Source organism: Eurosta solidaginis, chromosome 3 (genome assembly GCF_040869045.1).
Source record: "Eurosta solidaginis isolate ZX-2024a chromosome 3, ASM4086904v1, whole genome shotgun sequence".
Classification (NCBI taxonomy): domain Eukaryota; kingdom Metazoa; phylum Arthropoda; class Insecta; order Diptera; family Tephritidae; genus Eurosta; species Eurosta solidaginis.
This window is the reverse complement of record NC_090321.1, coordinates 6,568,545-6,590,991: the sequence shown is the minus strand read 5'-3', so window position 1 is coordinate 6,590,991 and position 22,447 is coordinate 6,568,545. Positions and strand designations below refer to the sequence as shown.

Sequence of the window (22,447 nt, the reverse complement as noted above, 5' to 3'; positions counted from 1 at the left end):
GTTTTGCCATAAATTTGGCCTATCTGCATACATTTTAATAAGCTTTTTCCGTCTGACTCTGCCCTCCCCCCCTCTTCACTTTCCTTTTATTCACTCCTCCCTACGTCTTTTTCGCTTCATCTATCTCCATCTTCGTCTCATTCTATCTCTTTCTCCATATCCTTCTCCTTCTCTCTTTTCTCTTCTCTCAATTTTTCTCATTCTTCTGCATCCCTTATTGCCTGTCCCAGAGGGTGGTATGTATTTTATTCCAGTCCCAGTCCCAGTCCCACTCCGAGTCTCATTCCCAGTCCGTCTCTGGATAATATATATAAAAAAATGTCATAGTACCTCTAAATCGCGGCCCCCTCAGAAACCCCGGGCCCGGGGCTAATCCCCTCCCCCCACCTTCGGCGGGCCTGGTGATGTGCTTTACTTGATATCATTCGCTATAATATTTTTTATTGATAAGCACGTTGTTTAATTAAACACCAACAAATTACACGGAAGTATATCCGCACCACCTGAAAATGTGAGTGCCGGTACATATACGTAACATTTTAATATTACATATAAACAAATAAAAAAATTTGCAATAAAATAATATTTCGACTACAAACTGAGATAGAACCTATCCTATATTTCAAGTTAGATCGAACTACACACGGAGTGCAAAACAAATTCAGTTCGGTTCAGTAGTTTAGGCGTCCATCGGGAACAAACATAGTGACACGTGATTTTTATATATTAAGATGATACGGTTTTAAGATATTTATTCGCAATAACCTGCAAACAATGCCATCGAAACTTGTTTAATCGTATCGTAATACGCAAATCATATTTGGAATACATTTTTGTGCAACATTTTATTCCAAAGTTCGGTGTTAGAGAGAACTATAGGCAGTGGCATAAGAAAGCATTTATGCCATGAGGTCGCTTTTTAGAAGAAAATTAATGGAAGTTACTTTTATTCTAAAATGGTTCTGACATTAATTCTCTTTCCAATTTGGAACTAATGCCTTTGATATTAATTCTTTTTCAAAAGCGAATCCATTAAAATTTCCGCTGGCTCCATTGACACTATTACAAGTCACCCTTCAAATAACCGTAAGGTCAATTGAAGTTATGATCAATGAAGTTATGGTTATAATGTCAACGATATTGATATTATGAAAAGTTTACTTTTCTGAAATGGTTATAAAGTCAACTCGTTTCTCTCAAGTGGCCACAAGGTCAATTATTTTTGCAAATTCTTTATTGTTGTAAATTTTATCTCTTTTGACTTTTCCGTTTATAACTAAGCGTCTCGTGTTAAACTTTTTTTATTTATGTACTGGGAGGGGTGACACAGTTTCAACGGCCATAAAGTCAATTAAACTTATAACAGCTCCAAAAAGCCACACAATCTAACCTTTAAAATAGTCATGAAAATTCTACTTTTCTGGAATGCTCAACTCATATTTCCAAAGTGGCCATAAAGCCAACTTTTTTATTTCACACCTTTACCTATTAAACTGGTAAAATCTAAGCTCTGGTTTAATTTGAGTGAAAAATCGGTTTAAAAATGGGTTCGGCGTAAAGTTCTTTGAGGTTAGAAAACTATTTAAATTAAGTTTATGAAGGCCATAAAGTCAATTGAACGTATGTCCACTTAAAGTGGTCAATTAAGCTTATGACCGTTGCGGTTAGTTTAATAGTTTGATGCTAACAGCGCCTAGTACTCCATGTATCCGAATGGAGAAAAAGAAATATGGTTTGGAGGAGAAAGATAGTGATTGCAAGGGAAAGAAGGAGCATTTTCAAACGTAAACAAGCCAACTTTCGGGCAGGACAACCTCTTTCAGGTATGCTAGTCTTTATTGTACCATATATAAAAATAAAGCCCCTTACTTGCTTAAATAAAACCAGCTGATTTACTGGGTCGACTAAAGTTTTAAAATTACATATGTCTGCCCAAAAATTTACATAGGGATATTTTTTTTAATAATAATTTTAATTTACCAACCAGCCAATTATTTACCAACTACACTTCCCTAAGCAAAAATTTTTTATAGAAGAAAAAAAAAATGTATTTGTATTTCAAAACTCATCACTGGGTATATAAAGCCGGGATCGAACCGGGTTATGCCCGTCTGAATGGCATCATTTGTAGTAAGCAATTTTATTGTTGCTTAGGTTTCTCATGTTTCCTTGCAATATGTTGTGGGCGATTTAATTATACGCTAATGTTTGATATTTACACTGCCACGAACCTCATTTAACGACAACTTTTAACCCCGAGCGCACACAACACGCACCCACCACTAAAGTTTTTGCAAAGCACAAAGTGTTTGGGACAATGTTGCCACATGCTGTGCTCAAATCAACAGACATTGAATAGCAGCAACAAAAACAACAACAACATGCATACATCTATCTATGCCAGTTCAACATACACGCCCTTTTTTTACCACAAAGACACTGCTCCACATTTAGAGGTCATGCGTTGCATGCGCGGGTGGGCAGACAACATGCTGGGTCGCATGCTGCATATCGAACATGCAACCTTATCCTACGGAGCAACACATATCACAATATGCTCGTATGTATGTATGTTTGTGCACGTGTAAGCACGTCATGTGTGGCAACACTTTGGTTGATTGCCGCTGCGTATGGAAAAAAAAATTACAACAAAATGTTGTTAATTTAGTTTGACTTTGTTGTGGTTGCGGCTGCAGCAGTTAACTTGTGTTAATTTTGTAGTTGGTTTTGTTTCTCATTTTGTTGTTATACTTCTCTTTATTACCGCTGCTCATCTTGTTATTGTGCCATTTTTTTTTAACTTTTTGATCATTTTGTTGTTGCTATCTTGATTTAATTGCTTGCATTTATCGTTCTTATTTGTTATTGTGTTTTCTTCACAATCAGCTGTTAATTGTTTTTGTATTTTCTCATCCATCTGTCTTAGCACTTTTATTGTTTTTGTAAAAAGTGCGGTTTCAATAGTCTCATGTTTCTGACATTAAATGCTTAATGTATTTGTTGTTAATTACCTTTCGAACACCCACATAAACAATTCGTTTGATGCAGCCTTTTTCGCTCGTGTTTGAAGGCAGCTTTGCACAGTGGGCCGGATATGAAACTTTGCATTTTGTGGTATTATTAATGAATTGCTTTGACCGTTTGCTGGGTATTGGATCAAACCAATTTTTTCGATGAGATCGCGTCTGAAGTAAAAAATGAGTTTCGCTGTGTTTCTAAATTATTCTCCTTACCATAACTGCATGCTTGAAAAGTTCGCTTTCGGTTAACACAGTTTCGAAACTTTTTCTTGGATAATTCCACTGTAGGATAACTTCGTAACATATTTATAAATTCAGAAAATTTTGATGTGTTTGAATCATTCGAACTCAAGTAGGAACAACACCAGAAAATTTAAGTTGCGTTCCACTGTCGCTACTTTTTTGACCTGATGGGTTTGTAAAAGCTGTGTGGTTTGATTTTTGTTTAATTTAATTAAAACATTGGCAATCATTGCCAAAGCCACAAATGCAGAGTATTTAAATGCACTAACAACAAAAACTGCAAAATCAGGATAACATTTGTAAACCGCTCAATGATTAATACGTGAAACAGAAAATTCGCTGTAATTATGAGAATTTTTAAAAGCTTAATATATAATAATCAATTAAATTTAAAGGGATAAGTTTTGTGTTCCCAAGGAAAGATTTTGAGCTTTGCAAAGTGTCAAAGAAGCTTTGGAGTAACTTCATTCATGTCGGACCATACATCTATAATGGGCTCCTCATCATAAAAGGACATAAGGTTACGAAAGGGGCGATGAGTTCGCAAAGGAGGGTGCAGCACTCAATTGAACGATATACTTCCTAATCCGCATGGAAGGAATCAAAAGGAGGCAAGAATTGCAGAGCTGCAAAATTTCTAAGACCATGTGCAAATCCTACGATATTAGACTCAAAAAGTTACTCTTACCCCTAAAGAGGGAAGACTTAAAGCTTACGATGCTGCAGAAAGAAATGGTTGAGCACATTATCTGTTCTTATTCTGCGCTCTCGAGGTCAGGGCTCCAGCTAATGGAAGCGACCGAGTTGCCAGAACTTCATGGTTTTGCGAAGAGAACGGAGTTATTCTATAACATAAGTCTGTCTAATTGGAGGTTTTCCGTTTGGTCAAACAAGTTCTGGGAATGCTATGGACACATTCAGACTATGTGAAGTCTTTATTGACTGACCAGTTCAACTTAACTTAACAGTGGTGTGGGTACATGAACGCGACTAGCCTGGTATCATTGGGCTACTTGAGTGCAGTGCGTTGCCCCAACGTCCAAGAAATAAGAAAAAAACACTCATAAGTCCATTTTCAAGTACAGCGGCTCCTTCCAAGGTTACAACGATGCCAGTATGCAGTTTTTTGAAGGGTGGTCACTTGGTTCTCTCTCAAGAATGTTTCCTATCTCCGAAGCATATTCCAATCATTTGTTGTTGATTTAACCACTTCGAGCTTGCGCGTAGCTTGGCGTAGCAGAGCTCCATATCAACGTAAACATATTTTTTAACGCATGGTATGGTAGACTCCAGAATGTAAGCGTAGGGTGAGTGTAAGCCTAAACGTAGTCTTTAGAAGTGATATGCTAAACGGAGGAACATAGAACATAAGAACTACTATCAAAGAGGTATATGTACAAAGATTATCGACGAGTTTCCTAGCATTGATAAACGAGTTTTCGGTTTGTTTAAAATTTATCGACTTACGATCGAAAATCAATCGATTTTTTCGGAAAAATTTATTGGTTTTTAATCAAAATGTTATCGATATTTTATCGGAAAATTATTGATTTACTATCAAGAGGCTATCTATTATTTATTGGAAAGTTATCAAAATTTTATCATTATGTTATCTATTTATTACTGCGAAGTTATTGATCTGTTATCGAATAGTTATCGGTTTGAAAAGGTTATCTATTTTATAAATATATCTATACTATAAATTTGCTATGGATTTGTAACGATTTCTTATCGGAGTGTTGCTAATTTGTTATCGACAGATCGTCGGTTTGATATGAAACAGATATCGATAAAACTTTGAAATTAAATCCATGACACGTCTGTAATTCGTCGTGCGGTCTGAAAGAAGGCGGGCACTGAACGATCAGAAGCCCATAACAAATCGGTAACAAGAAGATAGTAATTCGCTATCGATATCAAGACGGTTGTTACCAACAAGCTCGATGAAGCTCGTACGTTTCTGGTTAAGTTTTTGGTACCAACGCCTTTTTTGTTGTTGTTAGTTTTTCGCCGCTTTAATATATTTATTTGGCAATAAAATTTTTGCTCAATCGAGCAACGTCGAACCGGTATTCTCAACTAGTAGATACTTAGACGTTCTGTTTACCCATCAAAATTTGATCCCATGCAATGCTTCTCAGTATACTGTATCTATCTCCCTGAATGAAATTTGACAGAGGGGAATCATTTTCATCCTAACCAGTCCAACTTTACAATAATGAGGGTCTTAGAATTTGGCTTAATAGATTCTATGAATACTTGACCAAAGTGAAATGCAACTCCAGCCTTTTACTGTCCGTGTGCCGAATTATGCTCAACCCTCGTGCTCAAGAGTAGCTGATTATTCAGTTTATGCTCCACTTTTCGGCTTATTAACGATTTTTTTTCTTTCTGTAACGGTCGATTTGGCTTACAGTAGTTAAGAAGGCATTATTTGGTAGTTCACAGATATTTTCAAAGAACAAATTTGCAAAAAAAAATCTTCTAAAATCATTGCCCGCACAAAATTACAAACAATGGGGAGTCGATTTGCCAGCTGTTTGGTTTGGTCGATTGGGAGCTACCAGTAGTAGTTCGCGCGGTTCTATGTATCCGCTACGTATGTATGTATTTATGTATATATGCAACCACTAGCGGCCTACCAACTCAAAATATTGACTTTCGTTCGAAACGGCTATTGAGTAAGAAACAAAAGCATAACTTGCCTTCCAGTTGTGTTTGAGTCTCGCACTTATTATAATAACCAAGCATTAAAGGCAATCTTTTGATGATTTTTATATCTTTTTTTTTTTTTTTTTGTTAAATTCTATTGAGAGAAAACTTTGTAAGAAAAATATTAGTCAGCGTTGCAGATGGATTTCTGGCTATTGAGGCAAATACATAAGAAGTTAACTACCGCTGCTAATAGCCAGATCCAGCCCTACTCAGATAGAACGACTTTCTAAAAATGAAAATGCTTTGCGTGCTTTGTTGATGTATTTTTTTGTCATACATACAAACGTACATATGCATGTATTTATAGTTATTGTGTTTACTAATATAGCCTTTCATGTTTAATCCATTGTATTTGTTGTTTGTACTTTTGTGGTTTTTGTAATAATTCTCTTTTTTTGTTCTATTTGCTTTGTTAACATTTTTTGTCTGCAGCTGCGGGCTTTTAACGCAGATATTTTTTCTTTTCAGGTTTTTGTTTGCTTGTGAGCCCAGCTTTGTGTTTTTTTTGTTTCTTTGCTCAATCTATCCGCTTTGGGGAATTTATGGATGAAAGCTCATTTATTTATTAATTTGGGCTTAAGCGCGTATGCACAGCTTTTTGAGTAAGTAAGAAGAGATTATTTCATACTTATGGTTTTACTTTGTACATGGTTAAGCAAAGCTCCACAATAACTTTTACCCAATTCAAATATATCTCTTAAAAATCGTTTTTAAGGCCGTGGTGTGATGGTAGCGTGCTCTGCCTACCGTTCCGATGATCTGGGTTCACACGGGCAAAGTCACATCAAAATTTGGGAAACAAGGTTTTTCAATTAGAAGAAAATTTTCTAAGCGGGGTCGCCCCTCGGTAGTGTTTGGCAAGCATTCCGAGTGTATTTCTGCCATGAAAAGCTCTCAGTGAAAACTCATCTGCCTTGCAGATGCCGTTCGGAGTCGGCATAAAACAAGTAGGTCCCGTCCCGCCAATTCGTAAGAAAAATTGAAAGGAGCACGACGTAAATTGGAAGAGAATCCCGGACTAAAATCTCTTCGGAGGTTATCGCGCCTTAAATTTATTTATTTTTAAAGTGTGGTTAGCAAATAACTGTAAACTTATACAAAACTATTTTTTAACACAAAATTCACACAAGAATATGTATGCTCAGTAATTTGACGTAAAATCGAAAATGTTGAGTGTACAAAATTAATGGTTAGTTCAGAAAAATATCACTCAATGGTTGATCAACAGTTGTGTTTGCTGATACCAAAAATATATACTGGAACTCAAACCTGAAAGTTCCAGATACGAACCATTTTAAACATTAAAATCTATTTGGAATTTGCTATGAAAAAAACTTAATAAGGGTATATTTAAAACAAATTTTATTTTTTATTTTTTTTTAACCGTTATTTTGGAGCCATGTAATTTAGTGTACATGTACCATTTATACAATTTTATATATGCCGGGGGCGCTAACGGAAGTTCGTCTACAGAAACTAATTTATGGTTTGATACCAAACTTTCATTCACTTTTAATATAAAAATGACACCCTGTATCTAATGTAAGTTTTCAAAAAAATGTGCTCCCTGACTTCCTTTTCGTGGGAGAGTGAGAGATAAAGAACTGTAAAACATTTGGAAATATATCGAAGCCAAAGTTTAGGCAAAGAAAATCCGTGCAGTTCGCTGGTAGCATAACTTATATCGCACACCTATAACTCAAAAAATTACGCCAATGGATTTTTTTAATTTACCAAACTCTCTTTCGGCGAGAAGTTGAATTGTGGAGCCCGGCTTTGAAATGGGAAACCCGGTGTGGAATTGGAAAGCCCGGTAGCTTGAATAACTTCATAATTTCAGATTTTCGACCTATCGATCTAGGTGTGCCATATTAAGGCCCATTTAAAACAAATTCGAAAATATATAAATTTGTTTCTATTAAGCTAAGCGAACTTTTATTGGTCTCCTCACATGTGTTTTCATATAGTTTCAGCCATTTTTAGCTCGATTCTGCCATATATAACTTTGAGTTTATTAGCATAAGAAATTTATTCTTTAACATATAAAATCAAGCTTAATGGTCATGGCTCTGCATTAGCGACGGGTGTGGGAAAGTGTATTTCATATGAAGTACAATGATTTGTATGAGCCTTTCATAATTTTGTATGCCATTAGTTATTATTGTAATATTCTACGATTTTGGTGATGCTTTGAAATTTCATAATTTTACTCCACTTTTTGGCTTGTTTCTATGGACGAATTCAAGAGACGTAACACTTGGCACAGGGTGTTTAAATTAAAATATTATTATAGAAAACTTTATGTAGCTTCAAAAGCTAAGAACTAAAGCTGCAAACATTGGTGCTTTATCGGTAACCGTATCGGTAACCTTATAACAGCTGATTCGACCAACCTTATGAGAATCAATGCAATCGATTATTGGTGCCGCTGAGGTCGTAACCGTATCGTAGCCAACCAATTGGTTTTTGGTTACCGTCGTAACGATAAACAGCTGATTACGTTAGGGATACGACTACAGCGATACGACAAACGGCACCAACGACTCCCGCTTATTGTTTTTACGCACCATGTGCATCTTCTAAAACTATGTCGTTAAATAAGTATTGCTATGGCTGATTTGCATGGAAGAATTCAAGTGTATAAATTTTTTCAACACAGGGTGACACAAGTGAATATGAAAGCATGTGAGATTATATGTATGTACCTTGAAAAGTAAAAAAAAATATTCTTTCTATCTGCCCTGTGCCGGTTCATTATGAAACAACAAAATAGGGAGACGCGATTTTTCGTTGCCGAAATAAAATTTCGTATTCCTATTGAAATTACTAAAATCTTATACCATCTCAAGTATTGATATGAAATCATCTTATCTCATAAGGGAACGTTTTTACTATCTCTAGTTAAGGTGGAATTTATCTAGAGCATAGCAATACTTTACATAGCTTCAATACACATTTGCGTTTTTACCAACACAGGATGACCAACAAAAAAAAATTTACTCTGTAGATGGCACAATGTCGAAAGCGTTCTATCTCTAAACGAAATATGAAAACAGATGACATAAAATCGTTTAAAATTTGGGAGCATATTGAGTGGGTTTGAAAATCGGATATTATCATACCCATGCATTTTTTTTAACACAATTTTTTGTTTTGAATTTTTATGCAACAACATTCAAAAATACATACAACTTTCTGGGACTGGGACTTGGTAGAAGGGATGGAGCAGAATAAAAATAACTAGAGAAAAACCACAATTTGATCGGGGAAATGGGTCAGGAGTAGGAGTGGGAGTTAGGGTCGGAGTTGGAGTTTGACTCGAAGCGTTAGTGGGATTGTGTTTCGGAGTGGAAGAGAGCTAAACGGAATCTGAGATAAGACGAAAAACAAAATCTGCAATATACACTAGTACATATGTAAAATTTCCACCCTGTTGTGAAATGAACAAATCAAAACGTATAAATTTATCCATTGTTTCTTAGATGCTGACTTAAGCGGCTGTCGCCTTCCAGTCAATGAATTATAATAATCTGAAGAAATTTTATATGGCTTGTTCTACCCACCCATTAATTTATTAATTAAGCTGCTTTGCGCTGCCCATTTTCCTCAACTTCATAATGCCAACAAAATCAGGCGTTTTTCTTTCGCATTATATCTGCTCATTATGTTCTTATATTCATTACACAATTAGTGATAAGTTTTGTTGGATTAGTCTGCTGAATTTTCTTGACTTAAAGCACTTAATTATTCATGAGCATATTAATTTATTTTCCTTTTTTTTGTGAATAAAACATAAAAGTTGGATTTATATTCTGAAAGCTTGGATGGAGATTAATCGGCATAAGTTGTCGAGTATTTATGAATTAATTTTTAGTAGAAGCTTCTGAGAAAATTGAAGACGCAGACATTTAATTTATGATTTTAATTAAAATGAAAATCTTTTGCTATTTATCATCATTGCCGCTTTAAGTATTTACCAAATCGCCGTAATTTTCCATTAAGTTATTAAAGCTGTTTATTGGAAAAATTTAAAATTTTTTTGGTTCATATGCAATTTTAATTTATTTACTCTTTTAATGCTATTTACTTTCCAGCAAAAAAAAATAATTTATTTTTAAATTTCTAATTGCATTTATGCAAATGACCAAATTAAAATCGCAAACACAAATCAGCTACCACAAGTTAATAATTGTATAAAAAAATAAAAATAAAAAGTATTAACGAACGGAAGAAGGGATTTCCGCTAATTTAGCGGTGAAAAAATTATAAAAACATAGTTAATTATAATGTCTTTTGGCGATTTTGCTGAATAGCTAAAAGGTGATTAAACTATGCAAATAAATAAATTTTGCTGACATATGAATTTATATTTAAATACTCTTATACGCTTAAAGGTATTATGGCCATTCCTTTTGGCATGAAATATTTTGCCTAAATTGGGTAATTTCCTTTATATGATTGAAGATTATCGAGAAGAATATATTGCAAAACATTAACTTAATACGATTTTCGAATAATAATGCAATTCAAACATAAAAAAATTAACGTCATTACTAAAAAAAGCATTGAGAATTTTTATCAAATTTCGGCAATTTAGAATTTTTTTTTTTTAATTTTCGATGCTTTACGAAAAAGTTCTATGAAAACAGGGACATTTTTTTATAGAAGAACATATTTCGAAAATAGCCAAATAAATTTAGTTTAAAAAATACTAAAAAACACGTAAACATGGTGCCGTTTTAGTATATATAATCCACTTAGATATTTAATGTTGGTAGCACCAAAGCACAGAGGTTCGTGCATCCGCTAGTAAGCACAACCTCGTTTTGTAGCGAGTTATTTAACCACTGCCGCGAGTCTACAATAATTCCCGCTAGATGGGTCTAACTCTAACTCTCCTTTGCGCGCCTAGCCTAGAGAGTTACCAACAAGCACACATACAAGTGAAGCTAATATAAGCGTGTTAAAATAAAATTTCAAAAATCAATGCAAAATAAAATGCAAGCAATAACGTGTATTTTGTGAGACTTAAATTGAATGAGCTACAGAACTGCATACTCGAAAAAATTCAGAGAACTCCAAATCAACGCAATACCATACGAAAACTAACACTTTCAGAATTGCTTACGAAGAATAACACTTTCGGCCATTGTTTCTTGTTTTTTTTGCTTATTTGCAGTGTATAAAGTTGTAAACGAACTTTGTGTAGCGAAATTTTTTTATAACAACTAAATCTGGCTACTCCTTTGAAATTGAGTAACTGTAACTGTCTCCGGGTTTTTAGAGATGGCTCTAAACTAAACAACAGAGTCGGCAGCGGAATATTCTCGGAGAAGCTCAATCTAAGCGAGAGCTTTCGCTTACCCGACCACTGCACTGTTTTTCAGGCTGAACATATACCTATCTGGGAAGCAGCCCTCTATCTTGCTAGCCTGCAAGTGACCAATTCTATTTCAATTTTTTCGGAAAGCCAACCTGCCATAAAATCCCTGCAATGCAGTAACACCTCGTCACTAGTGGCATTGAAGTGCAGAGAAACCCTCAACAAATTAGCTGAAAATTGCAACCTAAGCATAATATGGGTTCCTGGCTACTGTGACATCTCAGGAAACTGCGCTGCGGATGAGCTAGCTAGGGAAGGCAGCAACCTGCAAACAATAATATCCGCTGGTTGGGCCAGCCCTCCTCTAAACACCTGCAAACACTGCCTGCGATCTCTTTTCACGGATCAAGCAAACGCCAGATGGGCCATGGAACCTACATGTAGTATATCCAAGCAAATCTGGCCTAAGCTGGATGAAAAGAGATCGCAATCGGTGATATTGTTAAGCCGTACCTCTACAAGCCCACTAGTGGGCCTTCTTACAGGTCACTGTCTCATGGGCACTCACGGTGCGTATATGGGTCTTCAGACAAATGACTTTTGCCACTGCTGTAGGGACGAAGAGGAGATAGAAAGCGTAGAGCACTATCTGTGTCACTGCCCCGCACTGTTGAAAACCAGGTACCGATGCCTCCACAGACACTCCTTTGGGTGCCTTGCGGAGCTCGAAACTGCAAACACAAACGACATCTTGCGTTTCATCAGGCAAACGGCTGGTTTAGCCTCACTGGGGTCTAAACATTCTTATTCGGAAGTAGGGAAATAGGTAAAAGGGACCCCCCGTGTGGTAGCACAACGGGCCACAACGGCCTACGTGAGTCTCCAGTTGGACAGCGGAGGCAGCCACTTCAACCTAAGAAAACCTAACTGTCATTTCAGACCTCATATTAATCATAAAATTTTGGCGCTTAACCGCCTAACCGATGTTTGCCTCCCTTCAAGTAAATTATACTGTTTCTCGACAACTGACGCGAACTCGGACAACCAAGGGAGTTCAAGTCTTACTCCACCTGTATCTACCACTCTAATAGGGGGTCACCAACGGCCGCTGCAAAATACGGCTGCCCATAACTTAGCTTACGCTTTGGGAATTTATTCGTTGCACTATTATATTTGCGCGAAGGTCATCATTAAATCTCCTTCTACACACCAAATTCTCGTTAAGAGACTCCAGATTTATCACTGCCTCATATGTTGGGTGATAACTTCGAAACTGATTGATGCATATAAACACATCGATAAGCCACCCGCAATTATCAGCTGCTTTTAGTTCTCTTTTCGAGAAGTAACTTGTTACCCAGATGCGAATAATGGCTAATATCTCCTAAATAGGTTGAGATATCGTGATGAAATTTTCTCTTTAACACTTTTTGTTTGTTACCCAAACCTAACCTCTCAGGTCTTGCTGTTCCGCGGCCAGTTCTGGTTGAAACATTAGCGAACCACTCTTGACTGGCGCTTTACGCTGAGCTATTGTATTTATGATTTTCTTCTGCATTATCAATGTTGCAGGACATCAAAAGCGGATTTGCAAAGGCTGTTTTTAGAATGCTTGAGTTACGAACGTCAGGTTTATTTTAACCCACATGATCAATATTTATAGAAAATCTGAAATCCATCTATAATAATGAAACTCACATATCTTATTTTTGACCAACTTTTAAAAAAGCATAAAGCTCAGTTTGAGTGTTGGTTTTTGTCAGCTACAAAGTGAAATTTCTAGTTTTCGTCCAACATAAAAATTTCGGTGGTAGTATTCGTATGGTCGAAATGAAAAGTTCGAAATTTTAATAAAAACGTTTTCCCGAATTCTCGAACTTTTTCGAAAGCGTTTTTGAGACTGATTTGCATAGTTTCATTTAGAAAATACATAGTGGTTTTTCTCAAAAAGCCGAAAATAAAAAAAGAAGAACATAGTCAGCAAAATTTGATAAAAATTGGCACAGCTATATTTCCATCATTCCACACCCGGTACATATTCATGCCAATAGTCCATTAAAACCCAAGCAATTTACAGTTTATCTAGCTAAATTGACAAACTTATTTGCATAATTCATTTGGTGTGCCCAATTAAGGTGAAAGAAAAAATCGTAATTTTCAAAAACGCCTAAATTGCATAGCCATATTTATTTACTTAGGCTAAATATTTTGCATAAACTAACGAGGCGTAAAAAGCAACACAAATTTTGGTCAGTTTAATTTATGCGCAATATTGAAATGGGTAATGAAAAGAAAATCAAAAAAAAAAAAAAAAAAATTATAGGAAAAGAGGCGAGTTAAAATAACGGCACAAAAGCATAAACACAAAATTAACAATTCAAACAAGCGGGTCAAAAATGTTAAAACTACAAAATGTACAAAGCAAAATAAAATAAAAATTAAAACATAATTTGATGCGCAAGAAAAATAAAAATACAAAAACAGCACAGTAATAAGCAAACACATTAAAAAATAGCGGTACTTGTTAGCGTATGATGCAAAAAGACTTGAAAATAATATAAAATATTAAAACAAAAGAAAACAAAAGCTAAATACATAATATTTTTAATAGCCTGATGAAAAAATAAAGCCGCGGAAAACGAAAAGGAGTAAAATGTTATGACTTTGCTATAAATTTTACAGTTATAATTTTAAATACATTTTGAGTAAATGCAGTTGAGACTTAAAATAAGACATTAAAATACTAAATGCTTGTTGTTGTTATCGTCTAATCTCCTTCATTAGATGTCTTCTTTGCTTCTACTTCATCTTATTACTATTTTCTCCATATTTATCTCAAAATTTTATTTCTAGCCTTCACATACCTGCCCTCGTTAAGAGCTAAATGAGGTCGAAACGAATCGTTTAATAAGCTTTCGTATTCGGTCATGGTTTGTAGCACTGTGGATAAAACAAGTGTGATATCTTATTCGTCAACTGCCTGACAGGATGTTCAATATGGCTACTTTTTAGCATTTGGCAGCATTTTGACAGGATGTTAAATATCAGCGGGTGATAGAAAGGGATACAGAATGAGACAGCGATAGTCAATTAAAAATGAGGTGATCCATTCTATTTGTAATTTTGACGTCTATGCAGAAGTTATCACACTTGTTTTATCCACAATGGTTTGTAGCGCTCTATGTGTCTATTAAATTAAAAAATAAAACATCAACCTACTTACGCATCTTATATCCAAGCTAAATTTTTATATTTTTTGGAATTTCGCAAAACTTTTTTGTGGCATGAACGTAAGCTTTCACTTTGGACTAGGTTTAGTTTGTAAGGCCTCTGTGTGACCATAACAACAATTTTCATCGGTTAGCAATCATCTCGATGAAAGTTTGAAGTCATCCTCAGCATTTGCCTTCTGTGAGCCAGACACATAGTTGAAAGTAACTTCACTGCACTTACCTGGGATATAAATAAAAAAGCTTTTCTCTAAAGATTCTGATGTTGCTTTTTCCAATCCTTGAATCTAGGATTTTCGGTATGGTAAGCGTGGTACGCCACCGTCACACCACGGTGGCCGCTTAGCTCTGCTGAGTTAACTAACAAATAATAATCACCCCTCTTAAGGGCCCATTACTGATACTTAGCATAGACTTGACTTGACTTGAGAACTGTCACTTACAGTTCTGTTAAATGAACATTGCATGTTACTGATTACTCAAAACTTGGCAACACTTAACTTGACTTAGAAGTCTGTTGAATTTTGATTTTCTATGTAAGTTCTAAGTGACGTTTACATTTTGAGATGCCATTTGTTTGTTTCCCTTTCATTTTGACATTTTGTCATACAAATTGACATTTATTGATTATGATATGAGATTGTATACGCTAAGTGGAGTATAATCGTGGCTAAGTTGCCAAGTTTACGCCAAGTCAAGTCAAGTCTATGCTAAGTATCAGTAATGATTGTCAATGTCAACCATCACTCCGTATCGTCATCGACATCGCGCCAATGCATAATCGTATTTACTAAAACAAATACTTACTAAAACAATGTATCGACGTTGACGTGTTATCGATAATTTTATAGAAAAACTATGATCCCTATATTTTTGACAATTGTTTATTTACAATTTGTTCAGGTTTTTGATGCTTAGTGTAAAATTTTTGACTTAGTTCATTTTTTAACAATGTACTAAATTCGTAACCTGCTCCTCCAGTGGGCTTAACACCAATTGCCTGTATCCTCCCCATCCCTTGACACTGCACTCTTGTTTAGTGTGGACAAGCTTTCTTTGCATTTGAGGTCCAAACCTTGAATTTCACAAAAAGTTACGTAGTAAAATAAATAGCTTTTTACCTTTTGCCCACCTTCAGAATTTTTGAGTGGTGGTCCGAGAGCATCCCAATCCCACCTTGCCATTGGGACTCAAAATTGGTTGGAATTTCTGCAACAAACTCCGTGAATTGGTTGTTTTTGGATATTTTTACCATTTTCTGAAATTTAATTAAAAATAAATAAATAACATATATTTATAAATATAAATAAGGCTTAGTTTACCAAATTTTAATAGCCGAATTTCTTATTGCAGCGCTTGTCGTCACCAAAAGCTATGTTGACAAATTTTGTTTCCCGCCACGTCAACAGAACTTCAATATTGTTTTAGCCGATACCAAAAAATCCTCAACACTCGAAAATAGTTATCGACTTTGACAACGCCGATACCAATTCATGAGCGTCGACACTAATTTTCTCATATTGAATGTCACCCTATAAAAATACCAATAAAAACAATTAAAAGATATTACAGATATTTCTGTAGTATGATAGTCATAAGAAAAAAGTAGAGACGCCGTGAAAACAAACTTCTCTTTAAATAAAACAGCTAATGTATTTGCATAATATTGACAGCTGTTCGCTATTGAAATGACCAATACAATCAGTCTTGTTAACAGAAAAATCAGTTAATTGGAATGAGAATTTGTCGTTTTACAGAATATTGTTAGTTTGAGACCAACAGCTTCTCTACTGTTGAAATAACTAAATAAATTTGTCTTACTTGGTTTTATTGATTTACCGACAGGGTGGAGAACAAAAATCGACACAGATGATGGCACAATGCCGAAATCGGTTTGTCTTGAAACCAAATTTGATAATGGTTGAACTAAAATCGTTCCAATATACATCAAATAAATTTGTTTTCTTGACAAAATAAAAATCGGTTGAAGTGCTAATAAAGCGATCAATTTAATTGGATAACTGTTAATTCAAGAACAACAAACCCGATTTCTTTCGGTGAAGAGGTAGAAGGAGCGGGCGGCGACTGAGGGAAAAAAGGCCAAAGAAACGTGAGAGAGAACTAGATGAAGTGTATGAAATAAGAGTATTTCAAGACTCGAGAACTCGGCTTCTCGCGAGATTCTCGTTTTTTGAAATACTCGCAGATCTCGTGATCTTTTCGATATAAAATGTGAACGCTGTATTAGCTATATGTGTATTTCGGTGTTTTTTATATGTGGTATTATGAAAACTTTCATTGTGCTCCAGAAGAAATCGTAAGCTCTTACTGAATGTCAAGAAGCTCGTGAGGTTAACGAGTATTTCGAGATTCTCACTAGGAACCGAGAATCGTGAGAAATTCTCTAGTTTGAATACTTACAGCAGCGAACAAAAAATTGCAGTACCAAATTGTTATCAAGTTTCGTCAAACAAATTCCTTTTTCCTTTATTTTGGATATTTCAATAATTAATTCTGTAACTATAACTATGTATAAAAACTTAACTCAAAATTCGAAAAAAATGATGAAAATTTCTAAGTTTTATTTTACAGTTTTCTGAATAGTGAGTACGCCGTCTTTAAGCTCAATCAATTTTCGTCTAGGAAAAGTACAAATTGACATTCGTTTTCTGAAGAGTGTTTCAAATGTTCTTCCTAATATGATATTATATATATTATAAAAAAAATTTTTACACTTCCTAAAAAGAAAAAAAAAAAAAAGATTAAGTCCGTATTTGTTTTATGAAACGAGTTTTACTTAACATATTTATTTCAAATATATCGTTCTTTTGCCTTTCAGGTATGTTGAATATGCAAAAGCTTAAACCAAACAAAATGTAAGTAAATTTATAGAGTTTGCATAATTTTCAAATATTGCTACGGCGATGGTTACTGGAACACGTTTCTCAATTTTACCTCTTCATCACTTTGAATGCTGCGTTGCATACAATGTGATTTGTATCTAACCTTTTCATTTTTGTTGCTATTCCTTTCGTAACCCTTTCCCCCTTTGGTAAAATAAAAAGCTATAATGTCACTGTGCAATCTCTGTTGAGCGCGCCAAAAAAATTCCAAATAATTTGAAATTAAAAACAAGTAAGGACGGGACTGTCTTACCTAAACGATTTTAAGATAAATATAAAAAATGGCAAAAAACCCCCTTATCTGAACGATTGGTTGTATAGGAGATATATTATATATAGCTTCGATCGAAATAATTTTTACAGGAAATCTTCTACGTAGAATATGATATATTAGAATATGATATATTAGAATATATATCACCAAGTTTCACGTTTTTATATTGGAAACTAAGGGAGAAATGGCCAAAAATCTTTCTTTCTGAACGATCGGTTGTATGGGATATATATTATACATAGCTCCGATCAAAATGGTTTTTTCATGAAATCTTCTATGATATATTAAAAAAAATTAAAGAAAAAAAAACTTTTTTAAAAATAAGCTTTTATTATTGGTTAATAAAATTAACTAAAAAGTAAACAATAAATTGACTCTAAAGAAATATAACACTTTATAAGTTCATTGTAAGCTTTAACGATAATTAGGCTTTTTCGTCTGCGACAAAAGAATTCTATATTATACATAATTATATATTTTTAACATTAAAACTTTACACCTAAATTATTAAACCTTACAGTTTATATCACAGTTCTAATTGTTCTAATAAAAAACGTGTTGAATTTTGATGGTATAATTAAGAACATTTAGGATCTCCTTTTCTTGCTATCGCAATATAACACGCTTTTATTAGAACAATTAGAACTGTGATATAAACTGTAAGGTTTAATAATTTAGGTGTAAAGTTTTAATGTTAAAAATATATAATTATGTACAATATAGAATTCTTTTGTCGGAAGCGAAAAAGCCTAATTATCGTTAAAGCTTACAATGAACTTATAAAGTGTTATATTTCTTTAGAGTCAATTTATTGTTTACTTTTTAGTTAATTTTATTAACCAATAATAAAAGCTTATTTTTAAAAAAGTTTTTTTTTCTTTAATTTTATTTTTTACTTTTTAGTTCGTTTTATTAACAAGTAATAGAAGCTTGTTCTTAGAAAAGCCTTTTTCTTAAATTTAATTTAAATAAGAATTTTTTTAAATTTTTAGTAGGGTAAAATATTGTTTAAATTAGTTACGTAATCTTTACTTAGTTATTTGTAACGTTTCTCATTCTATCCATTTCTTTTAATGCACCAACTTACTTTTTAGTTAATTTTATTAGCCAATAATAAAAGCTTATTTTTAAAAAAGTTTTTTTTCTTTAATTTTATTTTTTTCTTTAATTTTATTATATCATAATCCGAATATATTGGGGCATATTCATAATCGAAATAAAATGTGACTAAGTTAGTTGAAGCATTTTTGACAGAGAGCACATATAAAATTATGTCAAACAGTGTTAAATAACTTAACTCTGCCTATGCCGCGTTCAGTTTACAACTACTTATTGCAGATCTCTCATCTGTGGGTTAAATCTGTTTTAAAATAAAATTCTACTTTCGCTTAGCTAAAATTCCATCGCCAAAAATCTGTAAAACAAAATCAAGCGCGCAGAAAAGTATGCAACACTTACCGATAACAGCCTAACGGCGTTAGCGTACGTTGTATCACAGAATTTTTACACTTTGAAAATGGCGGCTGTTGTTTGCAAGGTTGCATTCCTTTGAGTCTTCGTTTTCACCATCTGGATTAACAAAGTCATGAGCCTGGACATTCGTGCAATTTTAGTGATGTAAATTGTATGGCGCCAGCGCCAATGCGGTGTCAGCTCAATGGTAGCTCATTGACGAAATAACTCCAATCGATTAATTGGACGTTACTTAGTAGTGAGTGCGTAGTACATTTCACTTGCGCTATTGAGTGAAACGACTTTTGTGTGTCAGGCACGAGTTTGGTGTTATTGGCGCTACTGGCAATGATGACACTGAGCTGATGGCGGTAGCGCTGGTAGTTCAGCTTTTGAATCAGAGAAAGAATTGATGACCCGTGCAAATTATTATGGCTTTGGCCGTGTAAATTATTATGTTGTATTTGCACTAAATAAATGCTGCGGACATAACAACCGGAGTCATTTTTGAGTTGTATATTTTAAATTTAATGCACAATTAATATGGGTGTGTTTGAGCGGCCAAATAATAACAGTAGTATTGCTAAAGTGCTGCTAAGTTGATGGAATGTCGCTAATTTCGTAGCGATTATCAATAGATTGTCAATATTTCGTTCAACGGGCACGCGTAATTGCCACATCTGCTCAAATTTTCCAAGTTTTTCCATTCTTGATTTAACTTAAGCTGTTATGCCAATACTTTTCTGCCAGTTTTTTTCAAATAGGTAATTTTTCCAAAAGCAAAATAAATTACAGAAAAGATTACAGAGTTAAACAGCCTTAAAAATTCAGCTATGTTGGTTATACACAGAAATACAACAGAGGTTTGTGGGTTGTGTCTCCGCTTTTCGCAAGCGTTGAGATTCACCACGCGTGACACGCGTGATTCACCACGCCAAATATCACAATCCACGGATAGGTACCGGCGGGTTTGTATGGGGCTTAGGCTGTTATGCCAAAGTAAATACAAATCTTTACCGATAACTGTGTTATCGATTAATTTATCGAATTCTAGCAAAGTAATATTGCATTGTCATCGGAGTTATACATATGTGCAAAATTTCAGCTCAATCGGACACCGGGAAGTGTATCAAATTTAACTTGCAATATTCCATTACAGACAACAAAAGTGAAACTAAATAAAAGCTTATAAAATATATCACAGAGTTTCACGTTTATACTTTCTAAATTAAGGGAGAAATGGCCAATAATCTTTCTATCTTAACGATCGGTTGTATGGGATATAACTATATATAGCTCCAATCAAAGTGATTTTTTCACGATATCTTCTATGATAAATTAGAATATATATCACCGAGTTTCACGTGTATACTTTCTAAATTGCGGCAGGAATTACCAAAATCGTCTTATCTGAACGATCGGTTGTATGGGCGATATATGTTATAGTGGTCCGATCCTACCGGATCCGACAAATGTATAATATAATACAAAAATACATCCTCATCATTGAGACATCTCAAAATTTGAGGGACTAGTTTGCGTTCAAACAGACAGACGGACGGACAGACGGGCATGGCTATATCAACTCAGTTCGTCGCCTTGATCAATTCGGTATACTTAATGGTGAGTCTATCTTCCATATTTCTCAACGTTGCAAACATCGGACCAAATTTAATATACCATTTCATATGCATGAAAGGTATAACAAATACCAAAACTTATATAGACGGCATAACAACAAAAAGGCAAAAGTTAGAGACGAATTACAAAGCTAGCAGAGGAATAATCAAAAAGCTGATTAAATAGAGGCATATGCATGCAAATGTACTCGAATTCAAAGCTCAGCACCCGACAAGCTAGCTGGTGAAGAAATGAAATTCTAAGAAATGTTGTAGTTAACATCGCCCCAAAGAACGAAAAAGTACTCGAGGAAAACTGAAAGCGCTTTAAAACGCTAACGAAAAGTTACTTCAAGATTATTCGAAATTAAATATATCAAACAAAATCGAACACACCATTAGTTAGTACTAAAAAAATCAATATAAAATCCGTTCTCTGCTCAAAATACTTATCTACCTATTATCATTATTTGTATAGTTTTTATTACTTTCCTTAAGTACACATGCACTTAAACTAATTGCTGTAATAAAGTTACTTTTCCACCTGATAACTTCTTTGCTAGTTTATATTAACATTTTTGTTTATTATAATAATAAAAGCGGCAACAACTTTATCACCAATCTGTTGGAATGACATCAAACTTCTGTGTGGCTACTAAAAAAAAAATATTCGAAATTTATTAGCTGCATTTCATTTTATTTCATGTGATAAGCATACGCATGACAAAAACATCACACAGCAGCCAACAGCGCTAATGTGATGACATGATTAATGTTTGGGCAAATTTACGATTATTGCGTTGCCATTAATGGAATACATTAAAATGACTCAATTAAATTGAATTGATTGAAATGTTGATATGAATGTACATATGTGTATAATTAGACAAGTGTAAAAAAAAGTACATATACCTAAATAAACCGATAGTATGTATAAATCCGCTAGGTTCGTATACAGCATAAGTCAAATTTAGTAATTCTTTGATTATTTGTTTCAGTATAACTGGTAACTGCATATTAATAAAACTAATATTGAAAAAATAAATTTACAAAAGTGTACTTTTATCACTTTTGTGTAAAGTAAAAGTAAGTGCAAAAAACGTAACGTAGATTATATATACAAAGCCTTCAAATTAGTCCAATAAAAATTATTTAAATTTTATTGCTACAATCATTATTATTATTATTATTTTTTAATGTTAATAAAAACTGGAAAACGAATAAATTTCTGCTGCCTTAAAATCCTGTTTATTTTTATTTTACTTAATTTTATGAACTGCTTTTAAATTGTCTACAATCAAAGGGGTATTGTTTGTTAAATTCCATTACATTATTTGTTTAATTTCCATGATTTCTCATTAAAATTAATCTTTTTCGTTATGTTGTGACGAATTTTAAGAATTCTTGATTATATTTTGCCTTCTGTTATCGCTTGGAATCACTGAGCTATCAAATGAAAAAAACTGCAATATTCTCTATATTAATATGTTTATATTCAGTACTACTTTGGTAGTAGAACTTAACAATATAATGTACTCACGCACTTTACTTATAAGTGCTAAACTCAAACTGATTAGAGTGCGCCGATTTATATACCACTTGGTCCGTTCGTCAATATTTTCCTCCAGGGTCTATACATTTCGCAAAGAGCTTTCCCGAATAGTTGCT

The 22,447-nt window shown here is 34.1% G+C and overlaps 1 protein-coding gene and 1 long non-coding RNA gene across 10 annotated transcripts in view; one reads left to right on the top strand and one right to left on the bottom strand.

Moving 5' to 3' along the window:
- Fili (Fish-lips) overlaps positions 1-22,447 on the top strand; it is a 603,882-nt gene that overhangs the window by 241,008 nt on the left and 340,427 nt on the right. Inside the window, exon 3 of one of the 9 annotated variants that reach the window (XM_067770549.1) lies at positions 17,371-17,407. The exons of the other annotated variants lie outside the window; for them this stretch is intronic. The gene's annotated coding sequence lies outside the window, so the exon portion shown is untranslated. The remainder of the gene's footprint in view (positions 1-17,370; positions 17,408-22,447) is intronic. 9 annotated transcript variants of the gene reach the window in all.
- On the bottom strand, positions 15,507-16,057 carry LOC137243188 (uncharacterized). Its single transcript, XR_010950471.1, has 3 exons — positions 15,854-16,057; positions 15,664-15,789; positions 15,507-15,606 (listed from the first exon to the last, which is right to left on the bottom strand). It is a non-coding gene; the product is annotated as an uncharacterized lncRNA (long non-coding RNA).